This window comes from Capra hircus, chromosome 11 (assembly GCF_001704415.2).
Source record: "Capra hircus breed San Clemente chromosome 11, ASM170441v1, whole genome shotgun sequence".
Taxonomy (NCBI): Eukaryota; Metazoa; Chordata; class Mammalia; order Artiodactyla; family Bovidae; genus Capra; species Capra hircus.
The window spans coordinates 8900460-8925532 of NC_030818.1; the positions used below are offsets into that span (position 1 = coordinate 8900460).

The following is a 25073-nucleotide window of genomic DNA, read 5'->3' on the forward strand; positions in this document are numbered from 1 at the left end:
AAAACTATCATCTTCCTGAACTCAGTAAAATAACCTTGATGCAAATTTTAGACAATGGTGGTTTTCTGGGTGGGCTCACGTGGAGGGTCCCACGGGGCTTGGGGGCACCTCTGATGGGTGGTCAGTGCTAGGTGGATATCCCGTGACATGGCTCACCCCTAGAATATCTGTCACCAGACTGTCACTGTCCCCTCCCCTCCACTGGGTCTCTACACTGCTCTTCTTCTTCTTCCTTCTTTGAAAATGAGAGAAGAAGAAATAAAATCTGCACTTCTGGGAAAATAATGAAGCAAGTTGATATCTTATTGCTGTCCATGATAATTGGTAGCTGTTGACTCGCTGGAAGATTATGAGAGCAGATAAAATCTGCGGTTAGGGAAGTTTCTAAGCAATTTACACTGTTTCAGACGGAGAGTTTTTTTGTATGTTTTTCAAGTCTTTGTTATTGTTGTTTAGTCGCTCAGTTATATACGACTCTTTGCGACCTCATGGACTACAGCATGCCAGGCTTCCCCATCCTTCACCATCTCCTGGAGCTTTCTCAAACTCGTGTCCATCGAGTCAGTGATGCCATCCAACCAGCCCATCCTCTGTTGTCCCTTTTCTCCTCCTGCCCTCAATCTTTCCCAGCTTCAGGGTCTTCCAGATGCTAAGAGAAGAGAGCTGGGCTGAGAACGAAGAGCTGGAGCAGCTCCAGAGTGGCTGGGTAGCCTTTCTGACTCTTCTCTGGCAGATCTTCTCCAAGTGATAGCACATGACACAAAGCTCCCACTGAGGAAGACTGGCCCAGCCCAGCCCTGCCTAATGACAGATCAACATGTGTTCATGCCCAGTTGGAAGGGGAAAATAAAAGCCTGTCAGTGTGCAGCTTCTATGGCCCAAAGTTAATCCGGGATCTTAAACTGGCTCACAAGGCCCCAAGGCCAAGGCTGCGCTGGGCCAGGGGGCAGGCTCTCCTTGTGGGCTGCTGCGTGACCAGCGCATTAGCCACCAGGGCATCCTGCCCTTCTGTTGCCCAGGCCGCTGGGGGTGGGCCTCTCACTGCACGCAGGTCAGAAAATGCAAGCACTTTTCCTCCAGGACTTCTCCTTAATCCATTTAGGGGGTAATCCATGCAATTCTCCAAGGGAGAGACCTGCCTTCCACAAAGAAGCCACTCTGGTCACCCCTCCTCTCAGTGAGGGCCTTGCCTCAGAAACTGATAGAGGGATAATGTCCCCCTCCAGGTCCTAGCCAGGTCCAGAATTGCATTTAAATGCTGTTATTTTCTGATACTAAATATTCTCACTTTCTGCTGCCTGTCATTTTCACCTGTTGTTCCGGTATTCGATTCTTGTCCTAAATACACTTGGCAAAACTATCATTTCATTCTGTGATATTTCTTCTTGGTCCCCTCCTAGAGGAAGAAAGTTAAATTCCAATTTAGCAAAGAGGAGGAAAGAATCATGTGAAAAGGTGGACGTAACTCTCAAAGCACTTAGAGTGTGAATTTGTTTCTGAAGCCATATCAGATGAGGATGGAGGAGCTCCTGGGATTACTCAGACCATCAATGTGTGGAATCTTAAAAGTCAGGACGAACACCATTTTAGTTTCAATATCCTATCTACGGAGAGACCAGGTAAGGCTGAAGGAAGAAAAGGATAAATAAAAACATCCAGGTCTTCTTTGCACCCAGAAAGATGGTTCTGATGAGGTCAGATAAGACAAAGCTATGGTTTTTCTAGTAGTCATATATGGATATGAGAGACTGTAAAGAAGGCTGAGCACAAAGAATTAATGCTTTCTAACTGTGGTGCTGGAGAAGACTCTTGAGAGTCCCTTGGACAGCAAGATCAAACCAGCCAATCCTAAAGGAAATCAACCCTGAATATTTGTTGAAATTCACACATTTTTGCAGGTTTCTGCTAACCTCATGAAGGTTATTGCTAATCTGAAGAGCAGATGTCACTGTGAAGGATTTTAGTGCTTTTCTAGATGTGAGGAAATGCAAGAAGAGGGCTCATAAAATCTTCTCCTGAGAACATTTAACTATCTAAAGATCTCTTCTGCCAGTTTTTCCCAGATCACAGAGTGCCTCATTCCTGATCTCCAGCCTGAACTCCTTTCAGGGGTGCTGAAGGTCAGTGGTCATGGCAGCTTGTGATTTAATCTTTGTAGAGGCAGATGGCAAGTGCCAATTTGTAGCTGGCACACAGCACCGTTTTCCTAAGAGGGCAGAGCAGTCCCCACGCTGAGGAGGTGCCAGCACTCACTATCTGTCAAAGTGCATCCATTTCAGAGGTAACCTGAAACTGTCTAAACATTGCTGGTCTTGGAAAAAACACCTTCTCTGATGATAAACACACCCCTGCATCTTCCTGGGGGCAGCCCGGGTCCATGTGCCGAATGGGCACATGTCTACACGCCCTCGGGGCAAACATTAAATACTTTGCGAAGGGTTAAGGTCCATGAGGAAGGTCTAAGTACTTTCTGCTGTGAGAAAAATATTCCAGGATGAAGGGATGAAAGGGCGGCTGGGACGCCAGGTGGGCAGTGGGCGAACATCGGCCCCTCCTTTGTGCCGCGATTTGGAAAGCTTCTTGAACAGGGTGAGTACATATTTTGTTGTTGTTGATCAAAGATTTCTGCATCTTGGAAAGGATCAGCCTGGATTTTGGGCCGAGAAAGTGAAATGTCTCTCAAGGCATGGTTTTGTTTTCTGGACTCTAGAAAATGCTTATGCAAATCCCGCCCCCAGGAGAAGGAAGGAAACAGGGAGGAATATTTGCTAAGATTCATCAGATGGAGCTCATGGTTTCCAGCCCGGTTTTGCCACTATTTCCCCACCCGTCCACCCACCCACTTCCTTCCCCGATCTCAGGAGAGTCACAGTAACCAATTTGGGGTTTCCATATAACACCTGCGAGTGTTGGCTGAGCGCCCCCCCTTTCTCCTGAAAGTGTCATCCAAACACTTTGAGTCAGCGCTTCCCGAATGATGCCTCTGAAAAGAGGGGGGAAATCTTTCTGCATCAATGCTGCAGAGCCCTAAAATGTTTGTTTCCAGTTGTCCTAGTTGGTGACCTTTCATCAAATTTTGATAATGCTCCTTACAAATAAGCCGTCAAGGCGTTCAAGCCTAGTGCACTGGGATGACCCTGAGGGATGGGATGGAGAGGGAGGTGGGAGGGGGGTTCAGGTTGTGAGACACATGTACACCCATGGTTGATTCATGTGAATGTATGGGGGAAACCACTAAAATATTGTAAAGTAATTAGCCTCCAATTAAAATTAATTAATTAATTTAAAAAATAAGCTGTCAAAGGACTTCCCTGGCAGTCCAGGGGTTAAGACTCTACTTTCCAATGCAAGGGGTACAGGTTTGATCCCTAATTGGGGAACTAAAAGCCCATGTGCCTTGTGGTCAAAAAACAAAAATTGAAAACCATGAAACAGAAGGAATATTGTAACAAATTCAATAAAGACCTTTTAAATGGTCCATATTAAAAAAATCTTTAGAAATTAAAATGTCAAGGACTCGCTCTGTTTGACAGGTATGGAGCTCAGCCTAAGAGGTCAGAGGCCCCCACCTCTTGGCTGGAGTCACAGCAATTACACCTACTAGCAATCAGAGACTGTGCTACTGATGTTTTCCATGCATGATCTTGCTGACTCCTCAAATGCATGTGCAAAAAGGGTATTTATATAAGAAATAATATGAGTGAAGAATTACTTTATAAATAGAAAGGTGAAGGTCAGAGGCATTATGTGACATGATGGAGGTCCCCAGGGCTAGTCCCTAGGGCCTGTCCCTTGGAAGACCAGACCCTTTCTTCTTGAGGCATGTGGACCCTCCCCTCCCATACGGGCCTCAGCTGGAAGATGAGCCAGGATTCTGAGCCCAAGACCCACACTGAAAGGATTACCGTCGTGGTTCAATTATCCAGCAGGTAAGTCCTCCTCACCTTGATACTTGTACCTGGCACCATGCAGGGTATATAGCAAGTGCCTAGGAAATGCACGTAAATGCAATTAAACTGAATTAGCTGTCAATTTTTGCAAAACTCCCAAGTCTTTAGTTCAAGGAAGAAGTTTAACATGCCTAATGAATAGATACTCCTAATGTATAGCAATACTTACTTTGGCCACCTGATGCGAAAAGTTGACTCATTATGTTGGGAAAGATTGAGGGCAGGAAGAATAAGGGGCAACAGAGGATGAGATGGTTGGATGGCATCACCAACTCAATGGACATGAGTTTGAGCAAACTCTGGGAGATAGTGAAGGACACAGAAGCCTGGCATGCTGCAGTCCATGAGGTCGCAAAGAGTTGGACACGACTTAGCAACTGAACAAAAACAATGTATAGCAAATGTGTTAGTGCATCATCTTTTCTCTGTTTATTCACTGACTGATCAGAATCCATAGGGAAGTCACACACAGGACAAGGGGGTGGGGGTGCTGCTAGGTGAGATCAGGAGCTGGTTCGTGCTGGAACTGTCTGTCCTCACCCGGCTCAGGTTCACCTTTGGTTTTCCTTGCACGTGTTTTCCTGGTGGCTGATGCTCGGGGCTCTCACACCCACTCTCTGTCCTTTCCGCTTGTGGCCACAGTGAGATGTCCGAGGGACCTTATTAGCCCAACTCCACGTCCAGAACCAGGAGGTTCTATTTCCCCAGGCACCTAGGGAAAGAAGTGGTGCCACCTGCCCCAACTGTCTAAGCTCCCTGGAGCCTGGCGGAGGACACCTATTCTCTCTTCTATCTCTGGCTGTGCTGAGTCAGAGCTGGTCAATGACTCTGGGGAGTTCCAAGCCCATCATTGCCAACCTGGGCCTTGACGAGTGTGTGGAGACAGAGTCCATCTGGTGTGCCCCTCCATGGCCAGGCGCAGGAGGCAGAGAGCACCCCACCCACCATGGGCCACAGGAGGCCAGGCCCCAGCTCTGCTTCTCCCTCCAGCTAAGTGGGCCTCTGGGGAAATTTCCAGAGCGGGGCAGGAATGACTACAGGAGGGCTAAGAGAATCAGGTTCCAGGGAGCACAAAGAGGGTGAAGGGGTGAGCTCCGGACACAGACGGGCTGGTTTAACCTGCAGACTCCTACAGCTGTGAGCTGTGCAAACTTGAGGGGCTTCCTCCACCTCTCTGAACCGTTAGCGTCCCTCCAGGAAGCTGGAGAGGGTGGCCTTCACCCTCTAAGTTTTTGCGGATATCACAGTGAGATCCTTAGTGAAGCATTGGGCACCTACTTCAAATTCAACGGGGACTTCCCAGGTGGTGCTAGTGGTAAAGAACCTGCCTGCCAAGGCAGGAGACAGAGACTTGGGTCCAGTTCCTGGGTCAGGAAGATCTCCTGGAGGAGGGCACCACACCCCACTCTAGTATTCTTGCCTGGAGAATCTCCATGGACAGAGGAGCCTGGCGGGCTACAGTCCATGGGGCTGCAAAGAGTCAGACACGACTGAAGCAACTAAACATGCATGCCATACTCAATATTCAGAGTCTGGTAGATCATAGCTGGCTTTGTAGATCGTAGCTAGATCAAGTAGCTTTTCCGCAGCTACTTGCCTTGAGAGATGCATTCAATTCAATTTAATATATTTTATATTATTAAATATATATTAATTTACATGAACAGTATTTCACTATGTAACACAATATATGTTAATATTTTAGTACATTAAAATTAATACGTATTCAATATTGATTGAATATATACCTAATGAGTAAATATTGTGCGTCTATTACATGTAAAGCATGGAGGCCAGTAATGGACTATTTTTTTGCACCTCAGCTGACAGAATATTCAGGATAGCTTATTTAAAATTATGGCGGCAAATGATGCAGATAAATTTGAAAACCAATTCCAAAATGGGATGGAAGGGTTTGATGACAACTGAAATCTGATGGGTTTAGGGGCAGACTCCCAAAGTGGGTGTGGGCACCGGGACTCCGCGAGATGAACCTTAAGTTGATGTGTGGGGCAAGATCGTCTCGTCCATCATGGAGTTTCTGCTCAGAGTCATTCATCATAATATAAAATATTTATGGAAAAAGAAACTTTATACAAATCTTTTCTCTCCTCCAAGGACTTAAAAGGCACAGTCTCCCCAAAGTCAAACATTTCTGTGAAAAATTAAAAATTCAGTCAATCAACCAGCTGTTTCTAAATATACAAAAATATGGTACAAATCATCGAAATGTTGCACTTTGGGGTTGGAGAAATACATCATTTAGACACAGCCTAAAGCACATCACGCACATGGTTCATGAAGTACACAGCCTTCCTGAGGAATAAAGAGAAACACATCAGCAGCAAAATTTTCCCTGCAGGCAACTCAAGTCCACACATGAGCTCAGAGCAAACCCATGGAGGATGTGAGCCTGGGCTCGGGGGCTGGGCAGGAAGCCTGAACCTTCCCTGGGGTCCCTTCACCTGCAGGGTTCAGGACCAGGCAGAGTGAGCGTTCGTCTTATCTTCTGACTCCATCATCTTGTCACCGTCAGGTCCGGTGGTGGAGACAGGCCCCCTGAGAGAGGTGAGAACTTAAAAATGCCTGCTCACCTCCTTGGGCACCGAGAAAGCCCCCTTCACACCCAGAATGGCTCCCCAGGTGCTTCCCCTCGTCTGGGGCTGAATTAGGGGAGCTGCAGCCTGCGAGCTCCTCAGGTCACCTGTACACTCAGTGATCTCAGTGGTGAAGACTCCGATGTCTCAACTCAAGCTTCAGACTGATATGCTGACAGGTGGGTGATGAAGGTCAAAAAGGACAGGCTTGTACGTAGTACATATATGCAAAGGAATATTACTCAGGCATAAAAAGGAATGGAATTGGATCATTTGCAGAGAAGTGGATGGACCTAGAGACTATCATACAGAAGGAAGCAAGTCAGAAAGAGCAAAATAAATACTGTATATTAACACATGTGTGTGGAATCTAGAAAAATGGTACAGATGAACTTATTTGCAAAGTAGAAGTCGGGACAGAGATGTAGAAAACAAATGCATGGACCTCAAGGGGGGAGTTCAGATGAACTGGGTGATTGGTATTGATGTGTGTGTGTATATATATATATACTCTTGATACTATGTGTAAAATAGATAACTAGTAAGAACCTGCGTATAGAACACTGAACTCTAATCAATGATCTCTGGTGACCTAAATGGGAAGGCAATCCAAAAAAGAGGAGCTATATGTAGACATATAACTGATTCACGTTGTTGTACAACAGAAACTAACACAACATTGTAAAGCAATTATACTCCAATTAAAAAAAAAAAAAAGAAGAGGACAGGTTTCTTTCAGAGGTTTTCCTGCACTTAACCTTTACATTAGGCTTCCCAGATGGTGCTAGTGGTGAAGGACCAGCCTGCCAATGCAGGAGACGCAAGAGACGCAGATCCAATCCGTGGGTCAGGAAGATCCCTCCTGGAGGAGGGTATGGCAACCCACTCCAGTATTCTTGCCTGGAGAATCCCATGGACAGAGGAGCCTAGAGGGCTACGACATGGTGTCACAAAGAGTCAAACACAACTTAGGGACTAAATAACAACAACAACACACAATACTTAATACAAAAGTGTGGGGGAATGATGTAGGTGTCTTGCCATCGACTGCGCTTGGAGAGACCCAGCTTTGTCTTGCATTGTCTTCATCGCAAGTTTCTGGGGCCATGGGGGTCTTTGATTTAGGATCATACAGTCCAGTTGGAAGTGGACCTGGTCTGGCCCCAAACCTCTGGACTGTGCTGTGCTGCCCAGGCCATGCCCCAGCCTGGAAAGAATACGGTAAGTGTGGTGAGTGTGGGAGTGACAGGGACCAGCACCCCAGCCCCCTAGCCCCACGATTCAGGGCTGAGGCAGCAGGTGAATTCAGGGTCCCCCTACCCAGCCAGGTCTGGGTCTAACCCACATGGGAACACAGGAAGGCCGGGAGACAGACTGCCCAGAAATCCAGAGTCCTGAGGCTGCTGATGCCCAGTTGGTCCCCACACAGCACCCTGTTCTCATTCCAGCCCTTTTCTTGGACACTGTCTTCCACTTCCAAGTTCCCTGCTGCCCAGGCCTCCTGATGCTGACTGTCCATCTGCCAAACCCCCTCCTTGAATGTCTGCCCCAGCGATTACCTGGGGAATACACTCAGTGGCTCACCTGCAGGTCAGAGCTGCACCCGCCCCAGACTCTGCTCCTCTCTAGACTCCCCCTCTAGACTCTGTTCCAGTTGCATCCCTCTGGCCTTCAGCCTTGTGTCCTGGAGCTTCTCAACCTGGCTGTGCCCATTTCTGACACCACATACGCGATGTGGCTACAAAAATGTTCAAAACGCCACCCGGACAAGTATTCTCTCCAATGTGTTTATCCACTGGACCAACCTGTACCTCTGAGATTAAATGAAGCCCTGGGCATAGAAAGTGGCAGGTAACGTAAACAGAGGTGGGAGCAGGACGGCAGCATTTCCGATTCCGGTTTGTTTCTGTGGCTCCGCTGTTTCGCCTGTGTTTGGATGTCTGGGCAGGAATTCGTCAAGTTGCATGTTTATTACTGCGTTCATCGCTTCTGTTGCATCAGGCATTTTCAGGAAGCATTACAGGTATAATTTCCAGATTAATAAAACTGGAGACCAAGTTGACCCGGTGGACATAATTTACTTTTCAGAAAGCTTCTGATAAGGCTGCTCAGGGAAGTCTATTATGGAAAATAACCAACCATATGGTAGAGAGTAAAGTCTTATAAATTATAGAATCCAAAAGAGCTGAACCAGGTGAAGAGATTCACGGTGACCTGGCTGTATCACATTGTTTACCCAAAATACGTGGGCAACTGGAACAGAAGAAATTAAAAAATAATAATAACCCTTGAGTTTCCATCAGTCCTGATTGTTATTGCTCAGTTGCTAAGTCATGTTCAGCTCTTTGCCATCTGATGGACTGCAATTAGCCAGGCTTCACTATCTCCCGGAGTTTGCTCAAACTCATGTCCACCGAGTCGGTGATGCCATCCAACCATCTCATCCTCTATCATCCCCTTCTCCTCCTGCCCTCAATCTTTCCCAGTGTCAGGGTCTTTTCCAATGAATCAGCTCTTTGCATCAGGTGGCCAAAATATTGGAGCTGCAGCTTCAGCAAGCTGATTGTCTCTGAAGTGCAGCTGATGCTGGAAGAAGGAAGATGCTTGAGGGTTGGGTGGGAAGGAATGGAGGCGGATGCTTAGGGATCGACCGGGGAGAACAGCCAGAGTCTGGGTTGGTAGTCCTGGATTTTGTTGGTCAAGGTCTAGATAAAGTTCCTCAGGGAAACAGCACTTTTAGGGGGAAAAGTGAGCCCCTAAACAAACCCCAAGCCCACAAGCAGATCCAGCCACCTTGGGGTAGTCCTGGGAGCCCCTGTGTTCTGCTCCTTTACACACCTGTGGGAGGTGGGGGGAGGCAGAGTCTCCAGGACCACATGAGATAAGGCCAGCTGCCCCCAGCGGCCTTTGGTCTGGGGGTCCTTTGTCTTTGTTGATGTTACAAACATTGTTTTTTACTGAAGTGGCCAGATGCTCTCATGAAAAGACCCCTTATTGCCTCTTTGTTAATTTCATCCTGAACAGCACAGCTCAGCTCCCTAGCCAGCCCCTTGGGGGCCCCGTATTTGGGAGGTAATGTAAGAGGCACAGGTTTGACCCCTGGGTCAGGAAGATTCCCTGGAGGAGGGTATGGCAACCCACTCCAGTAGTCTTGCCTGGAGAATCCCATGGACAGAGAAGACTGACGGGCTACAGTCCGTAGAGTCATGAAAGAGCTGGACAGGATTAAAGTGACTTAACATGGATTGATTGGGGTGGACAAACGCACTGTCCTTGACGCCTGATAGGTGCAGGTCCAGTGGGGAGTGGGGCGGCAACGCAGGGTGAAGATAAGGGGAAGGGGACCTGCCACCCACCATGAACTGTGTGACGGCGGAACTCACAGACCTGAATTTTCACCTGTAAGTGGGAATTCTTGGCTTGAGTCTCTCACAAAGATCATGGGAGAAAATAAATGAACCCTTTCACAGAAGGGTACAAAAACAGTCTTTAAAGTTAAATCATTAGATGAAAGCCATGTGACTGTATGGTAAACTCAGAGGAGAATGCGTCTCTGTAGAATGATTAATTTAATAATAGTGTCTAGCACTCACTGAGTGCGTGCTGTGTGTTACATATTGCTTACTGGCTGTGCGCCCCTAATCTCCTTTAATCTTCACAGAAACTTTTGCAAAACCACACTGGATACACAAAGAAGAAAGAGAAGCTGAGAAATGGGCTCCAGGATGTGGAACTAATTGGCAGGAACAAAATTTCCACGGGGACAGTCAAATTCTACATGAGCCACCATCCTCCACAACAAATGTTTAGCATAATCAATATGTTAACACCTATAACCTTATAATTTCACATAACATGCAGTTCAGTTCAGTCATTCAGTCGTGTCCAATTCTTTGTGACCCCATGAATTGCAGCACGCCAGGCCTCCCTGTCCATCACCAACTCCCTCAGTTCACTCAAACTCACGTCCATTGAGTCGGCGATGCCATCCAGCCATCTCATCCTCTGTCGTCCCCTTCTCCTCCTGCCCCCAATCCCTCCCAGCATCAGGGTCTTTTCCAATGAGTCAACTCTTCACATGAGAGTTTCAGCTTTAGCATCAGTCTTTCCAAAGAACACCCAGGACTGATCTCCTGTAGGATGGACTGGTTGAATCTCCTTGCAGTCCAAGGGACTCTCAAGAGTCTTCTCCAACACCACAGTTCAAAAGTCTTCGGCGCTCAGCTTTCTTCACAGTCCAACTTTCACATCCACGTAACATTATGTATATATATATTGCCATGCCATAAGAGATAACATTATTGACATTGTTGTTTAATTGCTCAGTTATGCCCAACTCTTTGCAACCCCGTGGACTACAGCACACCAAGCTCCTCCATCCTCCACTATCTCCCACAGTTCGCTCAAATTTGTGTCCAGTGAGTTGGTGATGCCATCCAACCATCTCATCCTCTGTCTTCCCCTTCTCTTTTTGCTTTCAGCCTTCCCAGCATCAGGGTCTCTTCCAATGAGTCAGCTCTTTGCATCAGGTGGCCAAAGTATTGGATCTCCCAGCATCAGTCCTTCCAATGAATATTCAGGGTTGATTTCTTTTTGGATTGACTGGCTTGATCTCCTTGTAGTCAAAGAGACTCTCAAGAGTCTTCTCTTTCCTTTTGTTTAGATTGCTAAGTCACTTCAGTCGTGTCCGACTCTGTGCGACCCCATAGACGGGAGCCTGTCCCTGGGATTCTCCAGGCAAGAACACTGGAATGGGTTGCCATTTCCTTCTCCAATGCATGAAAGCGAAAGGTGAAAGTGAAGTCACTCAGTCATATCTGACTTAGCAACTCCATGGACTGCAGCCTACCAGGCTCCTCCACCCATGGGATTTTCCAGGCAAGAGTACTGGAGTGGGGTGCCATTGCCTGATTAGAGACATACAAATAAGCTTGTAAAATAATGAATCCTCATACAATTGTGAAGTATGATACCATCAATTTTAAAGGCAGTAATTGTTAAGTAAAATTTCAATCTATAATAAAAATTCTAGTATCAGAAATGTCAAGTTAGAGGACCTTCCCTGGAGGTCTAGTGGTTAAGAATATGAATTTCCACTGCAGGGGACGTGGGTTCGATCCCTGGTCATGGAAGTCCTGCATATTACACCGGGCAGCCAGAAAAAAATGTAAAATAGTCAGCTCTAGAATTTCTATTACATATAAGGAATCTAAATACAGATTGTTACCATATTTTATGACTATTAAACAAACCATGCCACACTAGTTCTTTAGGTTGATCTTATACCTTTAGGTTGTCCAGACAAAAAATATCTTTAGGAAATGAGAAACTGACTTTTTTCTACTTAAACTTTTGGGTGTTTTCCTAAAGTGTTAGAATAAGATTGTTTCCCACACTTTCTGTACATCGTCTATCTGAGTTAAAATGCTTACTAAAAGGTAAGCATTTTGGAGGCTAATAACCACAGGATAAGGAGAGAATGTATTCCAGTCGTCCACTTGGGGAATCGACACCTTTTGTTCCTGTTAAATTTTTCATGGAATTCCTGCTAATAGGGCAACAGGTATCTGACAGCAGAACCAGAAGATAAAATAGATACAGAATAAGACTCCTGGAAAATCCCATGGACAGAGGAGCTTGGCAGGCTACAGTTCAGTGGGTCGAAAAAAGTTGGACATGACTGAAGCAACTTAGCACACATGTGTGTGTGCCTGTATGGCTGTGTATTCACACATGGGGAGGAAACCCCAATGCATGAACCCAGGGGAGACTATGGGACAGAGTCAGGTTCTTCCTTCTCCCCTTTCCGATAAAAGGGAGAAACTGGAGAGAGACTCACTTCCCTCCTCCTTGCCCGGGAATCCGGTATTTCTGGTACAACAGAGAGAATACAATCCTTGGGCATGAAACCTAGTTCTCTCTATAGAATTTATCTCTGTGTCGTGTGTCACAGTCTATTACGGGTTTGTGTGGGGCTGGATCCGATGAAATACCCTCAATCCAAGTCAGCCTTCAGCATATGAAAACATTGGCTTGGATGTGATACCTCGGTAATGAATATAATGCAGAATAATGAACAGTAGCCAAAAAGAGAAACGATGTAAAGCCAATCAAAGGAAGGGCAGATGTTTAAAGCGTCTTTTGCTATTCAAGATTGAGATCCAACAAAAGCAATTATGTTCCTGTTTTCTCGATTTCCAAACAGGAGAGCGGCACATTGAGGGTTTCCAAGGCTCTCGCCCCATCTCTCCTTGGTGCACTGGGTGAGACAATCGAGATGCTGTTGTAGCCAGCAGCAACCAGTGCCAAGCGGGGCTTAGAATTTGGGACAGTGAGTTGACGATGCTTCAAACCATGCAGATGACCTACCTACACTCAGAGACCGCCGGAGGGTGTGTACACATAGATACACAAACACCAGGCTGCCAATCAAGCTCTGCTTTCCACCGGATAAAGGAATCACAAAAACAAAAAACATAAGTTTCCCTAGTGCTACAGTGGATAAGAATCTGCCTGTCAATGCAAGAAGGAGAGACGGGTTTGATCCCTAGTCTGGGAAGATTCCACATGCGGTGAAGCAACTAAGCCTGTGCCTATGCTCTAGAGCCTGGGAGCCACAAGTCCTGAGCCCACGAGCCCCAGCTGCTGAAGCCCGGGAGGCTAGAGCCCCTGCTCCACCGCAAGAAGCCCAAGAGAGCAGACTCTGCACCTAGAGAGTAGACCCCGCTCGCCACAACTAAAGAAGCCTGCACAGCAACAAAGACCCAGAACAGCTTAAATAAATAAACAAATCTCGAAAACAAAGGCAAAGCTGTAGGTCCATCCACCATGGAAATGATATTAAGTCGTTGGTCTACAAGTCAAGGAAGAGAGTGGCCTAGGCCGCGGTCAGAAATGCGCGAACCTCCTCGCTGGAGTTTCTGGGGTCTCTGGGGCCCCTGACTCTGTGACTCTCAGGCTTTGCCCCAGCGGAGGGCAGGAGAAAATAAAAGCGTTCTGGGCTTGCGCATCTCTCAGGCGAGAGCCATAAAATATGGATATGCATACGTTGGGTTACACATTAGCAACTGACAACTGCACATCAGAAAAAAAAAAAAAGGTGTCCTTCCTCGGCGCAGAACGTGACGGAAGAATCCGGAACGGGTAAAGAAAAAAGAGCCGTGCACGGGAGAACCGTTTCATTTCATTCCTTATATGTACAAACATGAATAATTTGACATGATGTTTAGACAGTTTCTCCCTAACTTAAGTCTTTTAATTAAAATGAAAGGAAGGGAATATGCTTTAAATATGAATGCGGGAAGGTGTGGGCTGGCACGCTTGCCCACGTGCCCCTCTCCCTCCGTCTTTCGAGAACACAATAAACTCTCCTCTTGCTCTGCTGTCTTTTCATAATGTTTACGGCTGTTGTAGGCACCACATAACCCGTGCTGTTTGTGATGCTCCCCATATTAAGTGAGAGCGCGTCCCTTCCTCTGCTATTTACTTTTGTGGCAAATCAGTCAATGTATTTTCCTCGACTCGCCAGGCAATAACGCAGGGCTGCCTGTGGCCGTAAAGGTAAATGCTAACTTTTCAACCAGTGCCAAACGGCACGCCCCGGGCTGAGCGCCGAGTGAATGAGAGGAGTATATTCTGGGCTGAAAAATGGGCTCGGATGTTAGCCCTCATAAATTACATGATTATTAAAATACTGCGCAGTCCAGCCCATATGATTTCATTTTACCTTCCACCGGCTCCCCGTTGACGGCTCCACTTTGTTTTCCGCGCGCTTAACTTGGGAAATGCTAAACAAGTTGTGATATTTACCTGTTTAGGATCAAATTGCGAAATGATCTGCTTAGTTCTGTTCTAAATTAAGGTCTGCGTGAAATGTCATAGCATTTATCTTTCATAAAATGAGACAGCAAGGACACTAATTTCCTAGGTATTCAATCACTGCCCCGAGCCACTTGAGAGACAGCCCAGAAGCAGGCCTGCCCACAGTTCACAGCTCGCTGACAGCCCTGAGATGGAATCATAAAAGTCAATTAATCATTAAAAGCTGTTACAAGCACATATCGAACCAGTCTGGCACAAAATGTTAATCAGTCCAATATCAATATAATAAATTCCCGCAAATTGGAGCGATCGATACATTTAGGACCTAATGAATCAATCGGGGGATGCCGGGCCGCTCCTTGGGGTCCCGGTGACATGGCAGCCGGGCAAGTGCGACGTCTCTAGGCTCGCTGCCAACAGAGGTCACCTCTCCTAACAGGCTGTTCACTTCAGCCGCAGTTACCACGGTGACAGCATGTCACCGCTGCCCCAGTGTCCTTCTAGGTGAGGTGGAAACCAATGCATCACTACCCTTGATGGATTTGTCAATAATACTTAGCAGGGGAGGGGGGCCCGCTCACACAGCCCTCGCAGGTCCGAGTCCCCGGGCAGTTTGGTGTGATTTAATTGTCTGAAGAGGCTTGTGCGTCTGCATATATGCAGCAGCTACCCGGGGGTCACAGGAAGAGGGAGGTGGCAGGCCGGCCAGCTGCATTCAGAAACCTTGGGAACCCGGCTCAGGCAGGAGCCATGGCCAGGCTGGTGTTCCATTAACCAGGTCGCCGTGGAAGTGAGAAGTCACCTGGAGCCTCTCGGATGAAGAATTTATTAGCTACAAAATTTTAATACATTACTCATGAGTGGAAACGGAGTCAGGCATTAATCCCTGCCGGCTGAAGCTCTGAGCCCAGATGCCTGCTGATGGGTGGTGGACTGTTGCCAGGAAAAAAAAAAAAGTCCATCAGGATCAATTATGGGGCAGCTGGACTAATGAGTGGGGGTCTCTGGCATGCCCTGTCTCTCTGTCCCCACCCTCTGCATTCCACCTATTGCCTGCAACCTCCCTCTTACCCAGACAGACCCAGGAGTCCTAAAGCTGGATGCAGACAGGAAGCACACTAGAGGTTTCCCACCAGCCTCTTCATCATCTGCTTTTAAAACCCAGAATTTTCAAGTTCAAACCATTCTATCTTTTGCTGAGCCTGTTAAAGGGTTTCTCGGGTGGCTTAGCGCTAAAAGTCTGCCTCCCAATGCAGGAGACTTGGGTTAAATCTCTGGGCTGGAAAGATCCCCTGGATCTTGCATGGCAACCCACTCCAGTATTCTTACCTGGAGAATCCCATGGACAGAGGAGCCTGGCAGGCTACAGTCCATGGGCTCACATACAGTTGGACATGACTGAGCAACTAAACAACAACAAACATGAATATTAAGTGAAGGGAGTGACTCCCTTGACCAGTGAAGGGAGCTAGGAGCAACTTCCAAGTTGCAGAGTAAAAGGAAACCTCTTTAGAGATGAAAGAAATGTTCACTATGGGGACTCCGGGGAATCATAGTGTTCCCAGAACCTTCACTGTCATTTAACATAAAACATAAAAGTTAACACTGAATAAAATAATAACCTGGCTGATCATTCTAATGGTCTCCAAGTACAGCTTCTTTTCCTGGGTTGTTGTTCTGTAAAGCATGGACCAGACTTGCGGACGTTTTTAAAATACGTGCCTGCACTGGTGGGATGATCTCATTCCATTTCATCCCCAGCAGTTTCTGGGTGCGCCTCTCTCACAGTCATTCATTCCCTTCTAGAAAAATAGAAGCAATCCCTTCCAAAGAAATGTTCATTTCCACTAGCCTGTTATTTTTAAAGATTTTTTTTCTTACCTGCTTAAAAAAAAAAAAAAAGGACAAAAAAATCATTTTTTCTAATGGCGGTCTGAATTATAGGAAACATCAAAATAAATTACAAATTCCACGCTGAAGAAATAACTATTCAACACATTGAGACAGGGTGGTGTTCAGGATGTACAGACAAAGGTAATGCAGTGACTTCGCTTAATTGCCCTGACACTGCGCTCCGTTCCTCCAGCTATGATCTGAGAGCTAAAAATCTCTCATTGTTATTAATTGTATTCCTTTTAGAATGTAATGTCATATCGCTCCAGGCTGAGCTAATGAAACATACCCATATTACCAAAATAGGCATATTTCTTTTTGTTCTATGCATTCTATCAAAACTGTCTACCAAAGACATTGTGTTAAAAAATCCTTTTATAGAGCCAGAGAAAGAATCTCTCAACTACCTCAACGTTTCTATTACACGATTACTAAAATGCCCAGGAGGACGAAACAATATAGTAGGAATCCAGTTATCCTAGAAGACTTGCGAAGTATCGCTAATTCCTGCGCCTGATTTATGTTAATATTAATGCTAGGTTACACGCTCTGGCTTCTGACTGCATTCCAATTCACACAAAGGCGGGCGCTCCCCTGCACCGCAGCCCCGTGCCTCTATTCTAATGAGAATCTGAATTATTTATCTCTATTTATCCTACAGGAGTTCACTCGACCCCGGTCCCATTTTCTTTGCCGACTGCGCATCAATGCGTGTAAACATGACTTCAGAGCTGTCCTTTTCCAGCCATAAGGCACGGCGATAGACAGTAGTCAAAAATGTTGTGCCACTAACAGAATTCATTTAAGCATTGATTCGAGGTAAACTCTCCTAATTAAGTCAACTTTAACACAGACACGCAAACGGCCGCTCACATAGGCATCTGGCGCCTAACGATGTCTGGGGAGCCCACAAGAATCGGGAGAGACAGGCCAAGGAGACGGTTAATAAATTCCATCTCTCCTTTCTGTAACCTCTCTGCTGGAAAACCAGTTGTTGGTGAGGGACTCAGAGGTCCTGGGGGCACGGAGGACTTCTCTTCTTAGCTCCGATTTTCCACTAGGCCCAGTGGGTGGCCGAATACTTCCTCTGGGTCCCACTTGCCCAAGTTTTTGTAGAAGGGCTGCAGGGGAATGGAATGGTTGGAAATGGTAGGGAGGATTTGGCCTCAAGGCTATGGAGTGGTGTGTGACTCAGCATTCTCCAGAGAAACAGAAACAGTGGGGGCGCACGCGCGTGCGCACACACACACACACAGGTTTATTATAAGGAACTGGCTCATGCAAATATGGAGGCTGCAAACCCAGGAGAGCCAACAGGGTTGCTTCCTGTCCAAGTCCCAAGACCTGAGATCTAGGGAAGCCAGAGGCAGAGGTGCCCATCCAAGGGCCAGAGAAGACCCATGGCCCACTTCAAGCTGCCAGGCAGACAGAGAGCATGAATTCTCTCTTCCTCCAGCATGTGCTGTCGTCATGCCCCTGGTGGATCAGATGCTGTCCACCCGCATCAGGGAGGGCCAGTTGCTTCACTGAGTCTGTCAGTTCAAATGTTCATCTTATCCAAGAACACCCTCATGGAGACGCATCTAGAGATAACATTTTACCAGCTCTCGGGACATCCCTTGTTGTTGTTCAGTCACTCAGTCGTGTCTTACTCTTTGTGACCCCATAGACTGCAGCACGCCAGGCTTCCGTGTCCTTCTCCAACTCCCAAAGTTCACTCAAACTCACATCCTTCGTTAATGGTACTGTCCAAGCATCTCATCCTCTGTCACCCCCTTCTCCTCCTGTCCTCAATCTTGCCCAGCATCCTTTGACTGAGTCAAATTGACACATAAAATTAAATATCTCGAATGTCTAAGCCTCCTGAGATGGGGACCATTCCTGAAGGCCTAGAGGATAAAATAGGATGGATGGGGAGCTGCAGTAACAATGGGACAAAGCTTTACAAAATTGATGTTTCTGTCCGAAGAAGAGTGGTTGTCAGCGACTGGGATTCTCCACTTTCAGGGTGCCTAATGCCTAACAGAACATTGGAGAAGGCGATGGCACCCCACTCCAGCACTCTTGCCTGGAAAATCCCATGGATGGAGAAGCCTGGTAGGCTGCAGTCCATGGGGTCACTAAGAGTTGGGCACGACTGAGCAACTTCACTTTCACTTTTCACTTTCCTGCATTGGAGAAGGAAATGGCAACCCACTCCAGTGTTCTTACCTGGAGAATCCCAGGGATGGGGGAGCCTGGTGGGCTGCTGTCTATGGGGTCGCACAGAGTCGGACACGACTGAAGTGACTTAGCAGCAGCAGCAGCAACAGAACATTACCAGAATGCCTTCCACCCTCTGTTGTTGAGGGGGTGTTCCAGAGCTGGTTACTTTGGACTCATTATTGTAAGTTGAACGATCAACTGAGCCCACTGGGTAGAGTCTGTCTGATGCCACTGACAGGTCTAGTGTAAAGCAGTACATAAAACAGAATTGAAGTAGATAAGGCAAAGGTCCTGGAACATGACTTAGTATTTATATACAAAAATTTACCAAAAAAGAACTTATGGACAACCCAATAATTTCTTTTGGGCTTTTCCTTACAAAAAAGGAAAACCTGAACAAACTTTGGGGCCAGACCAATATTAATGAGCATATAAGGCAAATAGCAATACAGTAGAATAAATCCAGTTGATAACCAGTAATTTGTGAAAAGTGATTCTAAAACATTAGCGTAATGGGACTGGAGAGAGAATATTATACTACTCTTTTGCCTCTTGAGAGTCCCTTGGACTGCAAGGAGATCAAACCAGTCAATCTTAAAGAAAATAAACCCTGAATATTCATTGGAAGGACGGATACTGAAGCTCCAATACTTTGGTCACCTGATGCGAAAAGCCGACTTATTGGAAAAGACCTTGATGCTGGGGAAGATTAAGGGCAGGAGGAGAAGCGGGTGACAGAGGATGAGATGATTGGATGGCATCACTGACTCAATGGACTTGAGTTTGAGCAAGCTCAGGAAGATAGTGGAGGACAGAGAAGCCTGATGTGCTACAGTCCATTGGGTCTCGAAGAGTCGGACACAACTGAGAGACTTAACAACAACAACAACATTATTCTTTAGACAAGTCCTGATACAATATATAATAAGGTACACATATTTCCTGGCACACCCTGTAGAAACGCAAACTCAGATGTGTACTGAGCTTGGCTACTGGTCCCTGACTCTTATGATTCCAAATTCCCAAAGAGGCTAGATTGAGGTTCTCAAGACTGTGGGCTCCATGGTTCCAGGGGGGTACTGGGGAGCTGAGCAGACAGTCAACCCCATGGTATGGGGAGGAGAGAAGTTGAGCTACATCGCTGTGTTGGCTGAATCTCAGGCCCAGTCTCCCCAGCTGGACCCAGAAAGCAGGTGTCAACAAACTGGGAGATTCCAAGAATGGAATCGTTATCCCAGGAAGCCAACCCAGCCCCCAGAATTGCAATGAGCCCTATGGATCTTTAATCAGCACAGACAGTCACCATCATGGCCTGGAGGTTCAGCCGGGACCACCATGGGTTTAGAAATGAGCAGCTGGACACCTGAAGCTCCAAGCTGGCCAGCTGCCCACAGTCATCCTGGTCTGTTAATCCTCTCAAAACAGGACCTTTCATTTCACACAATTGAAACTTTTGGATTCCATTCATGGCATTCTGGCCGGCTTTCACTGTACATTTTCTTTCTTTGAAAATTCCATTCTAATATAAAAGCAAGGCATGCAACGTGTAACAAGGAGCTTCCCCGGAGGCTCAGTGGTAAGTAATCCACCGCAATGCAGGAGATTCAGGAGACGCAGGTTCAATTCCTGGGTTGGGAAGATCCCCTGCAGGAGAGCACGGCAACCCACTCCAGTATTCTTGTCAGGAGAATCCCATGGACAGAGGAGCCTGGAAGGCTACAGTCCATAGGGTTGCAAAAAATGAGACACTACTAAAGCGACTCAGCACGCACACACTCACGCAGCTTGTAAAATACTCAGACCACACACATAGGTATACAGCCAAAGTCTCTTCGTTCTTAGTCTCCGGAGTTCACTACTGTTACTGTGCTATGCAATGTATGTTATTTAAATTTTTCTATTTATATATATGTTCATGGGTAAAAGATGAAGAGTTTTGTTTGAACGAAATGAACGTCCATATGCCATAATAGTATACATTAATGTGTATACTAGCTTCCTGCTGCTGCTGCTGCTAAGTCACTTCAGTCGTGTCTGACTCTGTGCGACCCCAGAGACAGCAGCCCACCAGGCTCGCCTGTCCCTGGGATTCTCCAGGCAAGAACACTGGAGTGGGTTGCCATTTCCTTCTCCAATGCAGGAAAGTGAAAAGTGAAAGTGAAGTCGCTCAGTCGTGCCCGACCCTTAGTGACCCCATGGACTGCAGCCTACCAGGCTCCTCCCTCCATGGGATTTTCCAGGCAAGAGTACTGGAGTGGGGTGCCATTGCCTTCTCCAAGACGGCAGCCCTAGAACTGCAGTAATAAGTTACAAACCAGGGGCTTCAAAGGACAGCAATTTATTCTCTCCTGGTTCTGGAAGCCAGAAGTTCATGATCAAGGTATCAGCAGGACCACTGGGGAGATGTTTTTCTCTGTCCCTCTCCTGACTTCCAGGGGCAGTGGTCCTGGGCACTGCTTAGCCTGTGGCTTCATTACTTCTTCCTCTGTCTTCATGTGACTCTTTTCCTTTCGTGTGTGTGTCTAAATTTTCCTCTTCTTATAAGGACTCCTGGTTATTGAATTAGGGCCCAATCTGATCTAGTATGACTTCACCCTTTTTAGAAAAATCTTTATTGAAATATAGTCACTTTACAATGTTGTGTTAGTTTCTGCAGTAAAGTATAGTGAATCAGCTACACATATATATATATATACACACACACACATATCTCCCTCTTTTTTAGATTTCTTTCCCATTTAGGTCAGCGCAGAGCATTGAGTAGAGTCCCTTGTTCTGCACAGTAGGTTTTCATTAGTTATCTATTTTATTAATACACGTAATGTCACTAGTGTATCTGCGTCAATTCCAATCTCCCAGTTCATCCCACCTCCCTTTCACCTTGATGTCCATATGCTTGTTCTCTGCGTCTGTGTCTCTGTTTCTGCCTTGCATATAAGCTCGTCTGTACCATTTCTCTAGATTCCACATATACATGAGATTACATGTTGGTTTTTCTCTTCTGACTGACTTCACTCTGTGTGACCTTCTCTAGGTCCATCCATACCTCTGCAGATGGCGTTGTTTGTTCTGTTTTATGGTTGAGAAGTATTCCATTGTGTATACGCACCACGTCTTCTTTATCCACTCCTCTGTCAGTGGACGCTTAGGTTGGTTCCATATCTTGACTATTATAAATGGTGCTGCAATGAACACTGAGGTCTTTGGGAATTACGGTTTTCTCCAGGTGTATGCCCAGAAGAGTATGACTTCATCTTAACCTCGTCCACCTGCTGTGCACCTGAAACTAATACAACGTTGGAACCCAACCCTCTTAAAAAAAGAAAATTTGTTAATGTTTCTTATTTACTTGGCTTTACCTGGTCTTAGTCGTGGCATGTGGGATCTAGTTCCCTGACCAGGGATCGAACTCCGGCCACCTGCGTAGGGAGCTCAGCGTCAGCTGTTGGACCATCAGGGAAGTCTCCAAAACAAACAAACAAAAAAACCCAGATTATTATTTTTCCACCCACCCGCCCCACAGTCAGTGTCTCTGAATCTGCCAGTGCTGTTTCAACAGTTTGTTTACAGCACTGAATACAAGCTCCAGCCTCCTGGTCCCCTGCCTCCCCGGCATCTCCCTAAGCCTGAGCTCTCTCCCTGAGGCTCCTCCCCGCCCCTGGCTCTTGCAGAGCACCTATTCCTCACTCCTCCTGCCTCTCAGGACGAGCCCTCCCAGGCCCTGTGTGTCACACCAGCCTCGCGAATCCCACAATCCCATCTCATTCTTCTCCTGAATTCCTTCCTGGCACTTACCCCGCTCTGAACATCTTATTTGTTCATTTCTGTGTTTGCTTGTTTATGTTTCATCTCCTCTAATTGTAGGACAACTTACTGGAGAACAAGACTCTGACTTCTTGCAGCTGTGTCCCAGGGGCGCGGCACAAAAGGCTTTCGAGGAAAATGTGTCGGCCGAACGAACGCAAGTGTTGTTGCCCGCTTTCCCCCCTACTCTGTTCTGTTTGTACAGAAAAAAAAGCTGTTAATTTTTTCTTTACTGGGTGGCCACCTATTTCTTTTGCTTTTAAATAAGAATTTTTTAAAACTCTCATAGGGTTTCCCAGGTGCAGAATCATATCAGATTATCTGCAACTAAGAAATAAATTATCTCCTTATTTTCACTACTTGCACCTCTTATTTTGCTATTTTAATTCTTTGACAAGTGCTTCTGGAAAAATTTTAAATAATATTGGTAATAACAAGTACCCTTGAGCTGGTATTAACTGTAATAAAAATAGTTCTCTTTTGGGGTTTTACCACAAACCACTATGGGCTTCCCAGGCAGCCTTAGTGGTAAAAAAATCCGCCTGCCTATGCAGGGGATTTAAGAGATGTGGGCTCAATCCCTGGGTCGGGAAGAGCCCCTGCAGCAGGAAATGGCAACCCTCTTCAGTATTCTTGCCTAGGGGATCACATGGACTGAGGAACCTGGTGGGTTATAGTCCGTGGAGTCAGAAAAAGTCACACAAAACTAAGCACTGAGCACCATACTATGATGCTGACACCAGAATGAATGTGTGTGTGTGTGTGTGTGTGTGTGTGTGTGTGTGTAGTTTGATCATGTTAAGAAAGTATGGATCTAGAGCCATTACATGAAAGTTTTTTAAAACTCAGAATTGAGTATCATTCTTCAGGAATGTTTTAGCATTTATTCAGATCAACAAATGATTGGTGATGAATTTAGTAGGGTGATGAATTATACTTATTGATTTATTATTGAATTATTACTGAATTTGGGGTTGAACTCCATTCGATCTTCCTTTTAATATGCTGCAATCTGTCTTTGCTAATAGTTCATTTAGGATTTTTGCAACAACACACATGAGTGCCTGGCCACCTAAGCAGTTACGTACCTTTGGTTCCTGGTCTAGGGCTGTCATTATTGAACACACTTTGGAACAAGGTCATCTCTAGAAATGAAGCTGAGAGGGAGGAGGGGAAAAGAGAGAATTCAGAACTCTTTGCATCATTCAAGTTTATGATATGGCAAAAAAAAAAGGATGCTTTTGTAGAAATACCTAAAGCTGAACCATAGTTGATAAAATGCCCCATGGAACTCATACATTTATTCAGAACATGGCTATGGATTTGAGAGTTCGGAGAGGGAACATTCTTCAACTAAAGACAGAATTGTAGATGGGAGACTGGAATGCACTTCTAAGAGCATGTGACCACCTTGTCTGAGGAGAAAGGAGCAGCTAACGAACCCACTGGCACAGCGGTCCTCAGGGATGACCTGGGTCCACTGTGACCACATGATCTTCTGTGAGTTTATGGTGGTTTACAAGCAGAGTAGAAGCTGAGACAGTCTCCAATCCAGCAAAAGTAAGCAGGATTTCCCTCTCTTCAGCAGTGTAGCACTCATGTTGACCTAAATCCTATTTAAATATGGTTTCACTAAAGATTTTCCAACTGTCTCCAGCAAAAAAAAGATAAGAACCAACCACTAATGTAGGCACTGCATCAGTTCAGTTCAGTCGCCCAGTCATGTCCAGCTCTTTGCGACCCCGTGGACTGCAGCAGGCCAGGCCCCCCTGTCCATCACCAACTCCCAGAGCTGGTTCAAACTCATGTCCATCAGGTTCGTGATGTCATCCAATCATCTCATCCTCTGTCGTCCCCTTCTCCTGCCTTCAATCTTTCCCACCATCAGGGTCTTTTCCAACGCACTGCCTGGAGACATCAGTTCTGCTAAAGCATTTAGCTTATTTCATGATACCTAGTTCATTATAGCCTGCTGATAATACTAGAAAATATTTTGTTTGACAAAATGAACAGCAGTATAGCCTTTAAAACATTCTTTTTTCTTCCTTTCTTCCTCTTTCTTTTTTAAGCACTTGCACTTTATAAAGGGGAGCCTCCCAGATAGTTCAGTGGTAAAACAAAACAAAACAAAAACCTTCCTGCCGGTGAAGGCGATGCAGGTTTGAAAGCTGGGTTGGGAAGATTCCATGGAGAAGGAAATGGCAACCCATTCCAGTATTCTTGCCTGAGAAATCCCATGGATGGAGGAGCCTAGTGGGCTAAAGTCTATGGAGTCACAAAAGACTTAGACACGACTTAGTGACTAAACAACCACAATCTGTATAAAGATTCCTGGAAAACCAGATGGGTAACAGAAAATCTCAAAATACCAGGTTTTCACACGTGATACTAATATTAGGAGGAAAAAAAATGACACTAGAAATTATTTAGTTACTCTGAAATCTGGTACTTTTGGAAAATAAAGAGTTCATCCTATAACACCGTGTTCTTACATTTTCGACACAACTAGCGTGGGAGGTTGGCCCAGGCCCCTGCCTTCCACCTGAGAAAGAACTCCCAAGCTGCCTTCTTTGGGGGGAATTTGTCCACGGTCCCAACTGCCCAGAGGGTCCCCTGAGAATCTGGGCAGGATCCAAGGGGGATGACACACCCATGTCAAGGGGGAAGGCCTGCTGAGGGCTGTGTGAGTCACCTCAAGAATCTGGTGTCAGACTCGCCTAGTGACACAGTGGATAAGAAGCCACCTGCCAATGCGGGGGACACAGGTTGGATCCCTGCCCAGGGACGATCCCAAGGGCCTCGG

The 25073-nt window shown here is 46.2% G+C and overlaps 1 long non-coding RNA gene across 2 annotated transcripts; it reads left to right on the forward strand.

Annotated features, from left to right (window-relative positions):
- On the forward strand, positions 2475-14879 carry LOC106502585. Of its 2 annotated transcripts, XR_001296233.2 has the most exons (4): positions 2475-2589; positions 3821-3929; positions 6487-6726; positions 12753-14879. It is a non-coding gene; the product is annotated as an uncharacterized LOC106502585 (long non-coding RNA). The 2 variants fall into 2 exon arrangements; XR_001296232.2 differs by lacking the exon at positions 2475-2589 and having other exon boundaries at positions 3517-3929.